The sequence below is a fragment of the Erpetoichthys calabaricus genome, chromosome 3 (assembly GCF_900747795.2).
Source record: "Erpetoichthys calabaricus chromosome 3, fErpCal1.3, whole genome shotgun sequence".
NCBI classification, from domain to species: domain Eukaryota; kingdom Metazoa; phylum Chordata; class Cladistia; order Polypteriformes; family Polypteridae; genus Erpetoichthys; species Erpetoichthys calabaricus.
Window position 1 is genome coordinate 9799249 of NC_041396.2, and position 19777 is coordinate 9819025.

Sequence of the window (19777 nt, forward strand, 5' to 3'; positions counted from 1 at the left end):
ACATGGGCTCTCATAACACCTGAGCAGTACCACAGACTGATCGACTCCATGCCACGCCGCATTGCTGCAGTAATCCAGGCCAAAGGAGCCTCAACTAAATATTGAGTGCTGTACATGCTCATACTGTTCATGTTCATACCTTTCAGTTGGCCAACATTTCTAAAAATCCTTTTTTTGCATTGGTCTTAATTGATATTCTAATTTTCCGAGATACTGAATTTGGGACTTTCATTAGTTGTCAGTTATAATCATCAACATGAAAAGAAATAAACATTTGAAATACATCAGTCTGTGTGTAATGAATGAATCTAATATACGAGTTTCACTTTTTGAATGGAATTACTGAAATAAATCAACTTTGTCATGATATTCTAATTTTATGACCAGCACCTGTATATATATATATATACCGATCTACATGCTGTCAAATAAACGAACCACACGCCGTGGCGCAACGTTAGGGGCATCGCCGCTGACGTCCGAGGTTCGATTCCCGAGAGGGAGTGCAGTGGAGTGTGTACACCTGATGAGCCCAGAATGAGGGCGAAACACGTGTCGTGTACTCTTTGCATTTATTTGACAGTAAACTATTTCAACCATATATATATATAATGCACATATATGACAGATACTGTGGTGGGTTGGCACCCTGCCTGGGATTGGTTCCTGCCTTGTGCCCTGTGTTGGCTGGCATTGGCTCCAGCAGACCCCCGTGACCCTGTGTTCAGATTCAGCGGGTTGGACAATGGATAGATAGATAGATAGATAGATAGATAGATAGATAGATAGATAGATAGATAGATAGATAGATAGATAGATGAAAGGCACTATACCAAGGGTGTGAATAGCACTATACGATAAATGAGTGTATAAATATGGACTTCTGTATCACTTTGAGACACACATCCAGTATACTCTCTATTTACAGTATGTATCAGATGAGAGTCCTATGTGACAGACCACTAGATTTACTGTTACTCCAGAACTGATTCTATTGCAGTTCCTCCCATTGCTCTTTCTAAGCACAATCATCATCCTGTCCCAACTGACCCACAGCCTTGCCCATCCCCTGTCCACCAACTCCCTAATTACTTAATAAGCTCTCTACTTCTAATGTGTGCTTTTTCTTTGTTTTTTTAACAGGATAAGCAGTTTATGACGATGGGCTAGAGAGGCACGTTTGGTGGGGGTGTATTAGGGTCATGTGTCACAGAGCCTAAGGCACCTTAAAGATTAAATCTTTTAGTGTCACACAAGTTCCCTGTTTCAGGTTTTCGACGGTGAATTTGTTCAATTGGGCGGCGATGCAGAAACTTAAATGCATGCAGCTGCTGGTAGGATTAATTGACGTAATGGGCAGCATAATGGGCCCGAAAGCACGCTAATGATTGGCTCTTTGGAATGCTTTGATCTTATCAAAACAGCAAAATAACATTCTAATGGCTTTGTGAGACTTTTAAAAAGTAATTAAGAAGCTCATAGGCAGAACCTTTCATGTGCTTGGTAATTACCAGGGACAAAATGTTTTGGTTTTATTACCCTCATTCTCATTTTTTTTCACTTGGCTTTTATGACAGCATAAAAGGGGCAGAAATAAATGATTGAATCAAGATAATGAATATTCAGATCTATCTATCTATCTATCTGAGGACTTCCATGTTAATATTTAATAAAGTGATGTCAAGCTCACTATGGTGTATAGACACAGTTAAAGGGAAAGAAAAGAACCTGACATCAGATTATTGATCTAAAGAGTTTCTGGAAGATTAAACTGGAACAAAAAAAAAAGTAATTTTTAGTGCCTGCAGGTCAGGTAGCCATCAGTCTGGCGAAGGGTCAGAAGTCACAACTAAAGGGGAGGCAACCAATTTGCGCCAATGTAATTAATTTATTAATTACATAATTTATTAATTATTTATCAATACTACTTCTCTCAGAGGGGGTGTCATCCCTGCTGAGGCAACAGGTATGAATATTCCCATACTTGGCTAGAAGGCGATGAAGAAGGAAGAGTGTAAGGATCAGACGTACATCCCATGATGAGAGGTTCAACATTCTTCCTTAGAGTCAAGAGCCTTGTATGGAAGATCAAAATGTTAGGTGGACGGGCATGCCAGTCAGACTTCAGGATGTCCATAATGGTCTGGTGGCCATATCAGTAGATATATAGAATTTTCTTGGTTGTCAGAGAGCAGAGAATAATGCTGAGCTTGTGGATAGATAGATAGATAGATAGATAGATAGATAGATAGATAGATAGATAGATAGATAGATAGATAGATAGATAGATAGATAGATAGATAGATAGATAGATAGATAGATAGATGTGAAAGCCACTATATGATAGATAGATAGATAGATAGATAGATAGATAGATAGATAGATAGATAGATAGATAGATAGATAGATAGATAGATAGATAGATGTGAAAGGCGCTATATAACATAGATAGATAGATAGATAGATAGATAGATAGATAGATAGATAGATAGATAGATAGATAGATAGATAGAAAGATAGATAGATGTGAAAGGCGCTATATAACATAGATAGATAGATAGATAGATAGATAGATAGATAGATAGATAGATAGATAGATAGATAGATAGATAGATAGATAGATAGATAGATAGATAGATAGATAGATAGATGTGAAAGCCACTATATGATAGATAGATAGATAGATAGATAGATAGATAGATAGATAGATAGATAGATAGATAGATAGATAGATAGATAGATGAAAGGAAAGGCACTATATAACATAGATAGATAGATAGATAGATAGATAGATAGATAGATAGATAGATAGATAGATAGATAGATAGATAGATAGATAGATAGATAGAAAGATAGATGTGAAAGACACTATATGATAGATAGATAGATAGATAGATAGATAGATAGATAGATAGATAGATAGATAGATAGATAAATAGATAGATAGATAGATAGATAGATGTGAAAGGCACTATATAACATAGATAGATAGATAGATAGATAGATAGATAGATAGATAGATAGATAGATAGATAGATAGATAGATGTGAAAGCCACTATATGATAGATAGATAGATAGATAGATAGATAGATAGATAGATAGATAGATAGATAGATAGACAGATGTGAAAGGCGCTATATAACATTGAGGTTAACCCTTTATATTCCTCCTGAAGGCTTTGGTTTCCTGGTAAGTGTGTGGATGTGAGGAGTTGCTTTCTGAAATGTCCTGACCTTTGGAAGGTGAATGGGGTCAGGAGCAGGATGATCGAATTCTCCAGTGCCATTTGAACAGGCTCATGCTGCTAGGCTATCATTGAGGCTGAGTCCTCACAAATGTCAGCACATTTCTCCTGAATTCTGACTGGAGGGTCACAAGGTGGGGTGCAGCAGCCTGAGGGTCATTTGGTTGCGAACGTAATTTGTCCAAGTTGCCCCTGATGAGCTTGAACTTTCCCTTCCCCAGACACAATCATGTCTGCCCACACATGAACCCCCTGAGCTGTCTCATAGGTGCACTTTCTAAATCTTTAAACCTCTTAGCCCTTCAGGATTTAAGATCTGGGTAAAGCTAATCAAGTGGATTAAAGGGAATTTCCAAAGGCCCCTCATGTGCGACTTGTAGACTTGACCTCGGCTCTGCGCAGCACTTCCTTGCTGGTGTGTAATTAGAATCTGTTAGGGGAGGCCTGATGAAATCAGAGAAGCGGAAAGTGGACATGGCAGCAGTCGTCGGTATTTAATATCTCACAGGTGCTCAACCTGACATATGAAGTCTGATGCTTCATTAGAGACGCTTAGATTCAGACCTAGAGATTGTTGAATGCTGAGCCACAGCCACAATAGGGTGGTATCGTGCTTGTTGTAGAGTCACCTGCACTTCTCAGAGGCCAAAGCAACAGACTGTCCAACCTTTACATACTGTACCTGCTGAAATGCTGCAGAGTGAAAAGCAAAAGACATTTGTTTCAGTTTATAAGAAAACACGCTCTCTGGGATTCACACCTCTCACTCCGTTATGACTCGTGCTACTTCAGAATCTCACCACATGGAGACAGCCTTCTGTTCAGTTTTTTGCAGTAGTGGTGCTTGGCATTTGTCAGAGGTGCTATTGTTTGGCAATGTTAGGCCATTGTTTTATATCCAGGTTGCACATTTTTCACTGTGGAGACAGCAGGTGGCTCTCCATGAACCTGTGATGTCTGAAATACAAGGGCCTGCAGTAGCAGAACCTGCTAACTCTGTCTATGCACATGTGCAACTTGGAATGGATCGTGGTGTGATTCCACAGCAAAACACTCGGTGTAGTCGGTAGGATTTGCACTGCAGTAAATACTGGTGGTCAACCAGGAACCCATGACATCTGGAGCACAAGAGACCACAGACGTAGCCATTTCTACACTGTGAGCAATAAGAGAAGTCATTTTTTGGCCAGGGTTCCCTACCTCTAATTTAAGCTTAAATATTTTTTTGTTATTTATGTTCATTTTCTGTCCCTTGGTTTTGATTTTTTTTATTGACATTGTGTCTATGTGCTGTGGTGGGTTGGCACCCTGCCCGGGATTGGCTCCTACCTTGTGCCCTGTGTTGGCTGGGATTGGCTCCAGCAGACCCCCGTGACCCTGTGTTCGGATTCAGTGGGTTGGAAAATGGATGGTTGGATGGATGTGTCCATGTGGTATTTATATAATGACATGTTTTCTATTAATTTTAATAATTTTTATCTATTATTTGTTTGTATGTGTGTTCTCTCGTGGTCCTTGTGTTTTGTGCACGACTACACAAGAGGCAAGGCCACCATTATCTTACCACCATCTAGCTGATCAAGACAAGCTGGTGAGATGAGTTCCTTGCAGTTCTCTGAACAAACTTTGGTGAATCTTATTGTATTGCCCTTGGATAATACATTTATGCTTCTGTCTCTGGTTGTTGAGTTTTGGATTTGTCTATTTGGACTTTGTTGCAGTGGTTTGCCTTTTATTCTTTTTCATCATTCTCTTAAATTATCTGATCTTATGAATAAATCCTCCTTTTATGGAGATTCTTTATTGCTCTTCTTTATACAGGCCAGGGGTTTACAGTAATCCCTTCCCTTGTGAGGCATTTTCCTTTTTTTTTTTTTAGGACATTCCTTATATGTAAGGCCAAAGTCAACCAGTGGAGTAGGTACTCAAGTAGCCTGAGAGTGAACCTTTCCTGGCTAGGGCTACTGGGAATGTTGACCTGCTTTTTTGACTCAGTTTTGGAGACCTCACAACTTTTGGCATTCTTGTGTGTTGTGAAGCACAAACAAAAATAAATCTCATTCTCTGGTGCATAGGAACTGCCTGTAGGCACCGCAAGTGGAGAGCTTTCTGACAATGTTCACTCAGTGCCCACCTTCAGGGCAGTACCACTAATATCCTCCACCTGTCTACATTGCAAATCCTGCCGACTATGCCAAGTGTTTCGCCTTGGAATCACACGATGATCCATCTCAGGTTGCAAACTCTCTACTGTGTAGAGGTAGAGTTATTTTATTGCTCGTGGCATAGAATGAGTAAGTAATCTTAAAATCACACTAGCAGCACTAGCACATCTATGAATTTCATCTTCTTTCTGGTTTATTCTGCACATGGTTGATTCGTTCTTACACCCCAATTCTACAAGCGACATGGCACTTTTCAAAAGATCTAAGGATGTTTATCTTCTCATCAAATGATAGCACTTTACGGTTCCTCTCAAGGCCCTTTTATACTCAGCCACAGGCAGCTGCAGACGTGGTCGCGCACAGAGGATGTGCACCCTGGTCTGTTTATACCAGTGGTGTCCAACTCCAGTCCTGGAGGGCCACAGTGACTACAGGTTTTGATTCTAACCATCTTCGTAATTGGTGACCAGTTTTTGCTGTGGATTGTCTTAGTTTTAATTAACTTGACTCAGACCCCTTAGCTGTTTCATTTTCCGTAATTAGCAGCCAAACAATAATGAGACACAAAATGAGCTGCCACATGACCACCTAACCACAGTATCTGAAAATAAAGAATGGTGAAGGTCTCACTAAGGTTGGTCAGCTGAGGTCACCAAAATGTTTTGATGGTATTGTTAGACAAAAAATTGTCTGCTGTGGCAGAATGAGAGCAGCAGTAAGCCATGGAATTAAATAACGAGTTTAATTAACAGCAAGAACTGGATTCTCATTAAGAAAGTGGTTGGAGTTTGAAGCCCTGATTTAGCTAGTCACCTGTTGACTCGTTTCGCATCTCGTTTACTTTTGGCTGCCATTTAATGAAGAAAAAAATCAATTCAGAGAGCTGAATCCTTAAAAATGGTGCTATTAAAATGAAGGGAAAAGGAGTTAATTAGAAGTGAAAACTAGTCAGTGATTAGGAAAATGGTTAGAATGAAAACCTGCAGCCACTGTGGCCCACCAGGACTGGAGTTGGACACCCTTGGTCTGATACTGTAGTTCAAACACTCTCTGGGAAGCATTGCACACAGCTACACAGTTGCAGAATCCCCCGACTTTCCCCCAAAGGGGGGTGTTTTTCTTTATCTTTACTTCAATATCACACATAACTCTGTTTCTGCAGAAACTTTCATTTTTGCCGAATTTGATGATGATTCAACAGATTCTTGATTATCTGCCAATCCACCCAGCTTGGTAACATCTGCAAACTTAACCAGCTTGCTACTTATATTCTTATCTAAGTCATTTATATATATTAAAAATAGTAGCAGCCCCAACACTGACCCCTGCTGGACACCACTCTTAATGTCACCCAGTTTTGATGATGTTCCTCACACTCTCATTACCCTCTGCTTCCTGTGTCCGAGCCAATTCTGCATCCATCCACACACCACACCCTGAACTCCCACTTCTATTAATTTGATGTCTAACCTCTCATGTGGCACCTTCTCAAATGCTTTCTGAAAAGTCAAGATAAATAATATCATCTGCTCTACTTTAATTGTATCCTTTTGTTGATTCCTCATAGAATTGCAGCATGTTAGTAAAATACGACCTCCCTTGTCTTGTTATTGCTGTGTGTTTCTCAATCTTTTCCTTAATTCCTTACATTGATTTACCTGTGATGCACATTAAGCTTATTGTTACTTGGATCTGCCCAATCACTTTTTATTTAATGGGATAATATTTGCCATTTTCCAGTCCTTCGGAATTTTCCCAGTGCGCAATGACTTTCTAAAAATATACGTCAAGGGTATATATATGTATAATCACTACACACTAAGATTAATTGTTATCTGGTCCTGGTGATTTGTTTGATTTCAGCTAATTTAATCTGAGCAACTCTTCATTTCCAAATCACTCAGTACCACCTTAGTAGTCCCTGTTACTGCTGGAAAGTCATCCACTTCCTCATTTTTGAAGACCTCAGGAAAATGCAAGTTGTCACTATTTCACTGTCTCATTTCCCAACACTCTGACTTGAATGTTATCGGTAGTACTTTTACTTTTCTCATTTTCCATTAAGGTTAAAAAGGCCCAGTTTACTGGAATATTCCTGGAAGAAGTTTCACTTAATTTGTCCCATTGTATTTCATTTGGTTAATCTGTCTGAAAAGTTAGTGATAAATATTTTGTCACAATTAAATTTTTCAAACTTCCCCTGGCCTGTTTGGTGCATGTTTGCAGTTTATTTGGGATTTTTATACCCCTGGGAATTCAATGATGAACTTTAGATGTTTGCTTTTTTGTCACAAACTATTTGGAAATTTGCCATTTTTGAGCACCATTACTAGCTGCATGTCCTTTGAGGTTATGAACTGTCAATCACAATGTGATGGGATGAAAGTTCACCATAGGATCATATCCGTGTCCGAGTTTGGAATCTAAATAATAAAAACAAACCCTTACTTTTCTTTTGGTTAACGATCTGCTGGCTAAGACCTTTGCTTTGATATGTTCAACTCTGATCCTCATCTTGTGTTTGTAGTTTTTGATCTCCGGGCAGAGCTGGCCTTAGGGCGAAGCGAACGAAGCGACCGCTTCAGGCCCACAGCTAGAGGGGGTCCACTGCGCCCAAGGTTTTTTTTTTCCTGTGATGCGACGCTGCTGCGGAGGGTCCAATGGAGCAACAGACTCCTTCACTCCAACCTCTATTACTAATTTTTTTATATATGTAATTCACGGCAACATATTCCATCACTTAATTACTCCACGTGGACATCTCCACTCGGCACTCCAATCTTCATTACGCTTCACTCAGTCCCGCGCCGTGTTGCCGCCTCCACGGCTCATCTGTGCCTCTGTCCTCAGTAGGTGGCCACTTACGCTTCAGTCAGGGCCGCTCCGCCGCACTGCATTCTCGACAGAGCATAAAAGGGGTCCCTTCTCTTCGTAAAGCCATCACTTTCCTTCATATCACTACACACTAAGATTAATTGTTATCTGGCCCTGGTGATTTGTTTGATTTCAGCTAATTTAATCTGAGCAACTCTTCATTTCCAAATCACTCAGTACCTCCTTAGTAGTCCCTGTTACTGCTAGAAAGTCATCCACTTCCTCATTTTTGAAGGCCTCAGGAAAATGCAAGTTGTCGCTATTTAAGGCACGTTTTAAAGCTCGTGGTGAAAGGGCTTTTTCTGTCTGTGCACCCAAGCTCTGGAACTCCTTACCTTTAGTGGTTAGGCAAGCCGCTTCAGTCATCACATTCAAATCACACCTAAAAACGCACTTCTTCACATTGGCTTTTAATTCTTAACCTGTCTTATTCCCACTTGCTTTTTGCTATTTCTCTGTTTTATTGGGTCCCCTGACCTGTTTTTTAATGTCTCTGTTTTAATTCTCTCTTAATGTTTGTTTTTAATATTTTGCTTTTAGTCTTGCGTGTTTTAACTGTACAGCGCTTCGGTCAGTTGTAATGCTGTGTTTTTAAGCACTTAACAAATAAAAATGGTATGGGTATGGTATGGTATTTCACTGTCTCATTTCCCAACACTCTGACTTGAATGTTACCGGTAGTACTTTTACTTTTCTCATTTTCCATTAAGGTTAAAAAGGCCCAGTTTCCTGGAATATTCCTGGAAGAAGTTTCGCTTAATTTGTCCCATTGTATTTCATTTGGTTAATCTGTCTGAAAAGTTAGTGATAAATATTTTGTCACAGTTAAATTTTTCAAATTTTTTTTGCTCTCCTGAGGCTCTTCATAAAGCCATCACTTTCCTTCATATCAATATATTTCCATTTTGTTAGAAAGAACGTCTTGTAGATAGTAGTTAGGCCTTGCCGAATTTCCACAGTTTGAAATTATTGTATTCCAAATGTCTTCAGTTCCACAGCCAAAGAAATATAAATCAGGTGCTCAAAAACGTAAAGAAAAAGCAGCGAAACATGAATTCTTCGCTACCCAAAAAGGCGCTTTGCAACGCTTCCTAACAAAAACAGTTAGCTCTAGCAGCAGCAGCAGCACTAGCACCAGGACTGAACTTCCATTAGTCGAAGATACCGCAACGCCGTCCAAGCCCCACAAACCTGTATCCGACTCCAAGGAGTCTTAAGCCGATGACGTTAAGAATGACATGGACATGGGTGTTTCGTCAGGATCAGCAACGTTGCCAGCCGTTTCGGTTTCTAACCAGAAAGATGAAGATCACGACGAGGCTGATAATGATTTTTGATTCCTTTAGTTGGGGAGATCCAGATTTCAATATCTGCTGGTAAGTTATTTTATACGGAAATCTGAATATCTCGAAAGTATGAAAACAAGCTTTAAAACCGAATAAAAATGTAAAAACAAAGTAATGTGGATCTCATCTTCATAAAATAAAAAAAATATATAAAAAATATAAAAAGCAAAAAAAAAAGTGCTTGGCCTAGCTATTTACCTCCACATGCTGCCTGGTGGAAACAGCAAAAGCTGGCTAAAATGTAGCTTTATCTGTTAATGTATCGTCACTAAAGACATTTATGCGGGCCCACTCTGACCTCCATCACTCATACCCTTCACTCAGGGCCTTGTACGACAGCCTGCAAATTTGGCTCCTGTCAGTGTGTTACGGTTGTCAGTGTCAAACGGAAATCATCAAAAAGTGATGGTTGTAGATGCCGGGAAAACGCATTTCTGCAGCTCAGAATGCTGGAGCTCTGCCCCTGACCCGGGGACCTCGGTATCGGTTTGCTTCGGGCCCGAAATTGTCTAGGGCCGGCTCTGCTCCGGGTGTATCTGCGAGGAATATTGTTTTCTCATTTACCATAGTTCAATTACCCAATCTGAGCTAAAAGAGGAGTGGAATTTAATCTTCTAGTGTCCCATTGTACTCAACGTGGCAGATGTGGCTAAAATGTTTCATGTAGAAATTGTTGTTTTATCGTTTCCTGTTATAAGTGAGGAGGCTTTTCTGCTGGAATATTCCTGGGCAGAATTTTGTTTTCTCATTTTGGTTTATAGTTGAGTTGGCCAGTCAAGTGGGATTATTTCTAGAAAGATTTTCTTTCCCATTATACTCTATTTTAGTGATCCAGTCTAGAGAGAAAACTATTGGAAGAAAAGTTTGTGTTCTTGTTGTCTGTTATGGCTAAGATTTCTAGGAATTACTTGGTTTTGCTTTTTTCCCCTTATAGTTCCATTGGCCAGTCTAGCTGGAATGTTTCTGTGAAAATGCTCTTGTTTCTCATTTACTCTAATTCAGTTATTTAATCTAATTTAGCCATCCAATCTGGCTAAAATGTTCTTGAGAGAAATTTCATATTCTTGCTTTCCATTATATTTAATGTGACTGATCAGACTGGAAGTCATTTTTGTTTTCTTGTTTCCTGCTATGACTGGAATATGGCTAGGAGGAGTTTTGTTTTGTCATTTTCATTTATAGTCCTGTTGCCAATCAACCTGGAATGTTTTTAGGAAGATTTTTTTTTCTCATTTCCCATTATACTCTATTTTAGTTATCCAATCTGAGTAGAATGCTATTGGAAAACATGTTTTCTTGTTTTCTGTTACGACTGAGATGGTCATTTGGGACGAAACATCGTTAGGAATATTTTTATTTTCATTTTGCTTTATAGTTACATTGACCAGTCTAGCTGGAATGTTTCTGTAAAGACTTCTTTTTCTTGTTTCCCATTATACTCTAGTTTAGCTATCCAATCCGGCTGGAATGTTCCTGGGAGGAATTTCATTTTTTCGTTTTTCATTATATTTAATATAGCTGATCTGGCTGGAATGATACTGGAAGTAATTTGTGTTCCCTTGTTTCCTGTTATGGCTGATATGGTCAGTTAGGCCAGAGTATTCAAAGGACTTTCCATTATAGTTGTAGTGGCCAGTCTTGCAGGAATGTTTCCTGTTCTTCCTTGTTTCTCTTCATACTTAGCTCAGTTGTCCAGTCCACTAGAGTCCAGCTGCAGGCGAGACAATCTGACGCCTCGGACGGATTCAGTGACCTGAGACATTCTGAGGCCCATTAGCTGACACCCCTGTCAGCGGCATCTCTTTTGTTTCCAGCCACTTTCCAGGAACCACTCCCCTGTTTCTGGAAAGATTTAATATTTCTCTCGTTTCCATTGTACTCTGCTTTAGTTATCCAAGCTAGCTAAAATGTTCCAGGAAGGAATTTCTTTATTCTCATTTCTCATTATATTTAATGTGGCCTATCCGGCTGGAATGATACTGGAGTTCATTTATGTTTCCTTGTTTCCTGTTATGGTTGAAATGGTCACTCTGGCTGAAATATTGCTCTTCTTCTTCTTTCAGATGCTCCCATTAGGGGTTGCCACAGCAGATCATCTTCTTCCATATCTTCCTGTCCTCGTCATCTTGCTCTGTCACACCCATCACCTGCATGTTCTCTCTCACCACATCCATAAACTTTCTCTTAGGACTTCCTCTTCTCTGGCAGCTCTATCCTTAGCATCCTTCTCCCAATATACATCTCATCTCTCCTCTGCACATGTCCAAACCAACACAATCTCACCTCTCTGACTTTGTCTCTCAACCGTCCAACTTGAGCTGACCCTCTAATGTCCTCATTTCTAATCCTATCCATCCTCGTCACGCCCAGTGCAAATATTTTTTTGTCATTTTTGTTTGTTGTTGTTGCCTTGTCTACCTGGAATATTTCTGTAAAGATTTACTTGTTTCCCATTATACTCTTGTTTGGTTCTTCAGTCATGTTTAGCTATCCAGTCTGGCTAGAATGTTCTTGGGAGGAATTTTATTTTCTCGTTTTCCATTATATTTAATGTAGCCGATCTGACTGTAACACATCTGAAAGTAATTTTTTGCTTGCTACTTTCTTTCATACTCAGGTAGATAAATTATTGAACATCTCATTTATGTATATATTGTGGGAAATGGCCGGCTGTGTATCCGGGCCAATACCCCCAGGCCGCCAGATGGAGCCCCCCCTGTAGCATGGAAGTGCCCCTAAGACCAGAAGGGAATCCTGGACAATGGTGTTTTTACTCCCAACCCTGCTGGATACTGTGGGGCCCACCAGAGGACGCTGCAGGGAGGCTCAAGGACTTGCGTATGCCCTATAACCCGGAAGTACGTCTTAGTCGCAGCGACAGAGGAAATGACGTGCTTCTGGGATGAAGAAGGAGAGTTTTTATCCGACCCGGAAGTGCTAAGAAGTCACGTGGACAGGGGTTCGGGAGCACTTCCGGATCATGGACTATAAAAGACTGTGAGAAACCCCAGACGAGTGAGCTGAGCTGGCAGGAAGGGTGGCAACGTGTCTGGGAGTGCAGGACTGAGTATTGTTGAGAAGTATTGTTTATTATATGAGTAGTGCGGAGTGGAGGGTGCTTGGTGCACGTTATTATTACAATAAAAATAATAATTATTGGACTTCTACCTGGTGTTTGGTGTGGTACCTGAGGGTTCAAGGGAGCGATAGTACCCCCTACTGTTACAATATATATATATATATATATATAAATATATATATATATATATATATATATATATAAATATATATATATATATATATATATATATATATATATATATATATCCATCCATCCATCCATCCATTTTCCAACCCGCTGAATCCGAACACAGGGTCACGGGGGTCTGCTGGAGCCAATCCCAGCCAACACAGGGCACAAGGCAGGAACCAATCCCGGGCAGGGTGCCAACCCACCGCAGATATATATATATATATATATATATATATATATATATATATATATATATATATATATATATATACAGTATATATATATATATATATATATATATATATACTAGGGGGCTCTGCCCCCTGCTCACTTTGCTAGCCAACCCCCGGGTTTAGTTACCCGGATATACAATTTAATGAGATTGTTATTTTCATGGATATCGTTACATATGCATTATTTTCACTTTTTACTTTAAAACAATATTTGGAATTAACTTTACTTCAAGATCACTTTGAATTTTGATTCCGTGTTTGGAATTACATCGTGACAACACAACTTATAACTGCCTGTGACTGAATATCATTTCTTTCTCTCTAATAAATAAACTGACTTTTTCGAATGTTCGCCCCTGTGATTTGTTAATTGTCATTGTCAAGCTATTGTATCGCACCAATGTTTTTGAACATCTTTTATGAAGTTCTACTTTGTCTTTTACTCTTTGTCTTTTATTTTCTGACCCCGATTGGACCTGCAAGGTTTTAAATTCCACTTGGTCCGGGCTAATTATTACTTTCCTTATTTTCTGAATTTGCACATAGATTATTATTGTTATTTTTTGCATTCTTTTCTCTATAACACTTTTGGGTCTCTTTTTGACACGCTGCTCTGTCTTCTTCGCTTAGTTATTGACGTGTCATCTAGAACGTATAAAATTATGGCAAAACCATTCACACGACTGAGAGGTTAGATGACTGGGACTTGCTTCGAAAAGTTGTGAGTATGACTTGACTTGAAAGAATCTCATGGTAAAAGTCTCCGTCTCTGGGACTTCATTCCAAAAAGTCACATCTTGCCTGAAGATTTTTTTATTATAATTATATATATATATATATATATATATATATATATATATATATATATATATATATATTTGTAGCTGGAGATGCACAAAGGGAGAAGAAATGAATCACGTATCATAAAGTAGTTTTTATTCCTGATCTTTCAACCCCTACCAGGGGTCTTCATCAGAGGATAAAGCTTAGACTTACAAGAATCAAAGGCAATATATAGCAACACATTAGGTGGGGGGGTGGGGGGAGGTGACTAAGTCAGTATGATCTCTTCCATATTTATATATATATATATATATATATATATAGATATATATATATATATATAATATTGTGATAGAAGTAGGGCCATCAGCAAACCCCAAACTGCAAGACAAACATACACAAAGTCCCGGGTTCAAATAATGAATGGTTTTAATATCACAAGCACAAACACAGGTCTTCTCTCTATACAACTATCCTCTCAATCACCTCCCCTTTCACCACCGCACTGCCCTCCTCTACTCAAGTGTTGCTCCATGGCCTCCCAGCTCCGACTCGCCTGGATAAGGACACGGCAGTACTTCCAGTGCCAGGGTTACTTCTGGGTCATATGGAAGTCCCCCTTATTAAGGAGCGCATCTCCCTGCAACGTGCCCGTGTGGCACCCATGGACCCCAGCAGGGCTGTGTTGCCTGACTATACTTCCCAGCATGCCCTACTAGTTCTGTACTGGGCACTGATATCCAGGGCCACTACCTTTTAGTTTCCTGGGGGAAAGAGATATCTTCTTCCGGTGGGCTGTCCGTCCATCCATTCCGGCCTTCACTTCCAGGTCTGGAGCCTTTCTTTCTCCTGTCTGGGATGCCTGTCTGCCTGCTCAGAGCCTCCTGTTCGTATAAGGAACCATCCACTTTTCTGGTTGGGGTGCCCAGCTAACCCCTATGCTATATACAATTTGTATATATACTGTATACACTCGCGGATAAGTTCTCCTGCGGATAAGTCGAGACTTGATTTTACTGTATCATTTCTGGTATTTTATAATGTCGGTCATATAAGTCAAATGTGGAAAACTCTATTGGTACAAAGGATTATGATATGCTAATACCCACCTGAGAGAGCACACGGCCTTTTTCTTCCATGTGGGTGCAGCAATGCACTGTATCAGCGTGTGTTCCTAACCTCTCTCTGTGTCTCCATTGTGCCTATGTGACAACATGGTGATACCCGAATTATTCCAAAGCAACATTTGCACTGTCTTGTGTTTTTTGTATCTCACACTCTCATACACCTTTATCGTAAGAGCATCCCTTATCCACGATTTAGCGTTCGATAAGAAGAAAATATGAAGCTGGTTTTAAATTAAAAGTCGTTGAAGTGGCGAAAGAAATAATTGGTAATTGCGCTGGTGCAACAAAATTCGATGTGTCTGAGAAACTGATGCGAGATTGGAGGAAGCAAGAAGACGTAAAAAAAAAATAATAATAAGTGTTGCAATTTTGAACGAGCGTATGTCAGGGTCTGATTTTATGATCGATTTTTTTTCAAGACCTGACTTATACATAAGCATATACAGTATATATATATATATATATATATATATATATATATATATACACATAATATATATGTTTTCAGAAGTCAACGTAAGTTTTTTGCGTAAAAAAAATAAAATGAATCCGTTTTCTAGGTAATACAAGAGGTAATAAACATTGTCATGTTTCTCACATGCATGCAAAGAGGTTCTGGGCCTCATAGTATCTGACATGCTTAGATCTGTCGGAGGCGTAAAGCTGTCCTCACTGAAGCTGGGTACTTCTCATCCAATCTGGATAAAATGTCCCATTGAGAAATTTCATTTTCTCATTCCCATTTTACTTAATGTGGCTGGATGGAATGATACAAGAAGAAATTTTTATTTTCTTGTTTGCCGTCATGGCTCAGATAGTCAGTCCGGCTAGAATACCTGCCAGGAGGAATTTTGTTTTCTCACTTTCTGTCAATCTTCCTGGAATGTTTCTGAAAGCATTTTGTTTCTCATTTGCCATTATGGTCAAGTTTAGTTTTCAAATCTGGCTCAGATGTTCCTGTTGAGAATTAAATTTTCTCATTTTTCCATTATCTGGCTGAAATGCTACTGGAAGGCATTTTTTTTTGTTTCCGTCCATGGCTGAGATGGGCCATCAGCCAAGCCTGAGAATTGCTAAGAGGAATTTGATTTTCTCACTCTCCATTATAGTTGAAGTGGATGGTCTTGTTGGAATGTCCGTAACTGAAATGATATTTTCTTGTTTCTCATTAAATTTCTCTTTAGATTTCTCATTAGATCAACAGGTGGATGAGAACAGTGCATGTCATACTGCTCCGTCATGGTGAAGAGAGAGCTGAGCTGAAAGCTGAAGCTTTCAGTCTTATCGGTCAGTCTATGTCCCTGTCCTCACCCATGGCCATGAGCTGTGAGCACTGACCGAAAGAATTAGATCATGGATTGTGAATTGGGTGGCCCGGACACAGACAGGCAGACACATTTAAAGCCATCACCACACATTTATTTACTCAATTATATACAGTTCCTAAGTGTACCGCCACCAAACCCCCACAGTCTCCCAAAGTCCCGGCTTCACCAACAGTCGTCTCTCACAGTCCTGGCTTCTTCCACAGCCGTCTCTCTCTTCTCACACACTCCAGGCCTCTCCTCGCCGCCTCCTCTCCGACCTCGTCCACCTCCTCACCCGACTCCAGCCTTGATTGAAGGGAGGCGGCCCCTTAAATAGGCAGGTGGCTGATGACCACACCCGGCCACCTGCCACAATACTCCCCCACACACTGAGACCCCACGGGGCCAGCAGCCCGTCCCGCGAGGACAGATTTTCCTTGGTGGCAGGTCGATACATTTCATCCCAGCCTAGGGCCCGGACCTACAGAATAAAAAGAAAAACAAGGGGCGGAGACGTTGCCCTGATGCGGCACCTCGGCGTGCTTCCTCCGTGCTTGGGCCAATGCTCTCTGCTCCGACCGGCACCCCGATGCTCTCTTTCTTGGCCTCCCTATCCAAGATTTCCGTGATCCCCGTCACGGGACCGCCAACTGGAGCACACTTACGTTTCGCCTCCCAGCCTGGCCTGCGGGTTTTCGTGGGACGTGTGCACCCAGCAACATGTCCTCCCATATCGGAGGAGTCAGCTTTCTTCCTCCGACTCCTCCTCTTACTTTGGGATGCCGCGACGGTTCGGATCTGCCTATAGGAAAAGGACAGACCCTGCCCTGCCGGCGTCCGCAGCTTTACGGGGGCGGTCCTACTCACCGTCCCCACTGTGCTCCTCCGGTCAGAAGTTCCAGTGCCGCGCCGTTCCTCTTTCACCAGTGGCGCTTGTTCTGGCACGGCGGCCGTCCCCTCTGATCCCTGTGTCTCCGCCCGGAGGGCACATCGCTCAGGTGGCGGCAATCCGACAAGCAGAAGGCATCTCTGCAACTGCTGCAGAATCACTGCCAGGGAGAGAAAGTCAGTCAACAGTGTGCTTACCTCACAAGCAGCGCCACTCGCCGACTACTTTTTATGGGCCCTTTCCTCCGGCCCATTCGGGTTTCTAGCTGGCACGGGATGGACATTCCCCGATCCCACCTCCATCCAATCGTTGGCGGGCACACAGGACACGCTATCCATCCCCATGCCTGTCGCAAGGAGGGACTTCCGGTTGGCGGCCATCTCGTCTTCCCTCCACACATGAAGACGAGACTCCGGGCAGCTCCGCGGCTGCTGCGGCTGTTGTACTTGCAGCTTCTCCTTTGCTGCTGCCGCGTCCTTGAGCCGCCCCTGAAACACATAGTCCAACGGCGGACCGCTAGTGGTCCGCGACACACTCTGTACCTGCGGGGTTGGGTGCACGCCGCCCCTGCGGCACATGGGTGAGCTCCCCTGTTGTGCCGAGCCATTCACAGACATTTTTAACAATACAGGTCCCCACCTTGACCCAGGTGGAGCATCCTGCGCGACTACGCCACTGTGAATTGGGTGGCCCAGACAGACAGGCAGACACATTTAAAGCCATCACCACACATTTATTTACTCAATTATATACAGTTCCTAAGTGTACCACCACCAAACCCCCACAGTCTCCCAAAGTCCCGGCTTCTTCCACAGCCGTCTCTCTCTCTCTCTCTCTTCTCACACACTCCAGGCCTCTCCTCGCCGCCTCCTCTCCGACCTTGTCCACCTCCTCACCCAACTCCAGCCTTGATTGAAGGGAGGCGGTCCCTTAAATAGGCAGGGCAGCTGATGACCACACCCGGCCACCTGCCACAGGATACAAGCAGCAGAAATGAGTTTCCTTCACCCGGTGTCTGGGCTCAGATTTTAGAGATTGGATGAGGAGCACAAACATTCAATAGAAGCTCAGAATAGAGTTGATTCTCCTTGAGGTGGTTCGGGCATCTGCCTCATGGACACCACCTCCCTGGGGAGATGTTTCAGACATGTGCAACCTTGGGGGAGGCCTCAGGGCAGGCCCAGGAGACATTGGAGAGATTATATCTCTTGTTTGGCCTTGGAACATCTCAGTTATCACCTGGAGGAGGAGGTGGTGAGAAAAAAGGGATGTCTGGGCATCTTTACTTAGACTGCTGCCTCCTCAACCCAGACCCAGATACTGTAAGCACCAGAAAACAGATGAATAGAAGGATAATTTCTCATGAATTGTTTAGGTTGTTGGTCTATTTGGAATGTTTTTTGAAGTTTTATCACTTCCCATAACTAAGGTGGCTAATCTGGCTGGAATGTCCTCGTTTTCTCACTTTCTGTTATAGTTTAACGTTGTTAGTCTGGCCAAAAAATGGCAGGATGGGCTTCAACTCCCTGTGACCATAAACTGGATAACAGTGCTAATTAACATGGATAGCTTGGTGGATTAAGCATTACTGGAGTTTCCTCTTTTACTGGTTTCACTGGGTTATTACTGCTAGAAGGTTTTGATTTTTTTTATTTCCCATTGTAGTTGAGTTGGTCAGGCAGACTTGGGTGCAAGTTCTTCCTCCTCATTATAAGCCGAGCTGATCACAGTGTTAACAGCAGAGGTTTCTCCTTCTTGTTTCCCATTGCAGCTGGGTTGGCTCCTCTAATATGTAATTTCTAATATTCTCATTTCAGCGGGCACTAACAGAAAAGTGTCCAAATAACAAATTGCTTAAGCCACCTTTTCAGCTGCAGCGGAAACCTCCAAGCCTGTTTTTCTCGGGATGTTGCTCTGCCGTGTGCCGCTTGTCTGTTCTGCCGGGAGGGCTGGGTGTCCAGTCCATTAGGCTCTAATGAAAAGAGTCTGGCTGATAAAGAAGAATTCGAGCAGCAGAATGCAACATCAGGGCTGCAGATGTTATGTTTTGAAAGGGTTCTGAAAAGTACAAAAGGTTAGTCGAAATAAGGTACAGATGAAAATCAAAAAAATGAGCTAGAGCCATCCATTTGCAAAGCATTTCATCCGGGGGGATCGTGAAACATAAATTAGAGATGTGAAGTTAATGCCGTCTTCTGTTTCAGATTTAGGAGACGAGGGGTTTTGATCTGTTGCAATTTGTCTTTCACCTTAAGGCACTGAGAGCTGAAAGCTGGACTCGAGAAAGAGCGAGCAGGCCATCCTGGAATCGCCGCTCAGTGGGATGTGTGCTATTACTCACCGGGGTCAGTCCTGACACAAGGCTGTGAAAGCAGTGCTAATTTGGAGTTTTGCCTTTTCATTTACGCTTTAAATGCACATTACTTAGCCTTCTAATATGTTATACATCTTAACCATCATGTTAAATTAAAGCTGAGCGAGGCGACTCCCACACTCCCCCACCGGCCCTCCGATCCGACCAGCCTGCAACTGTAATGCGCAGAGCAGCTTGACAG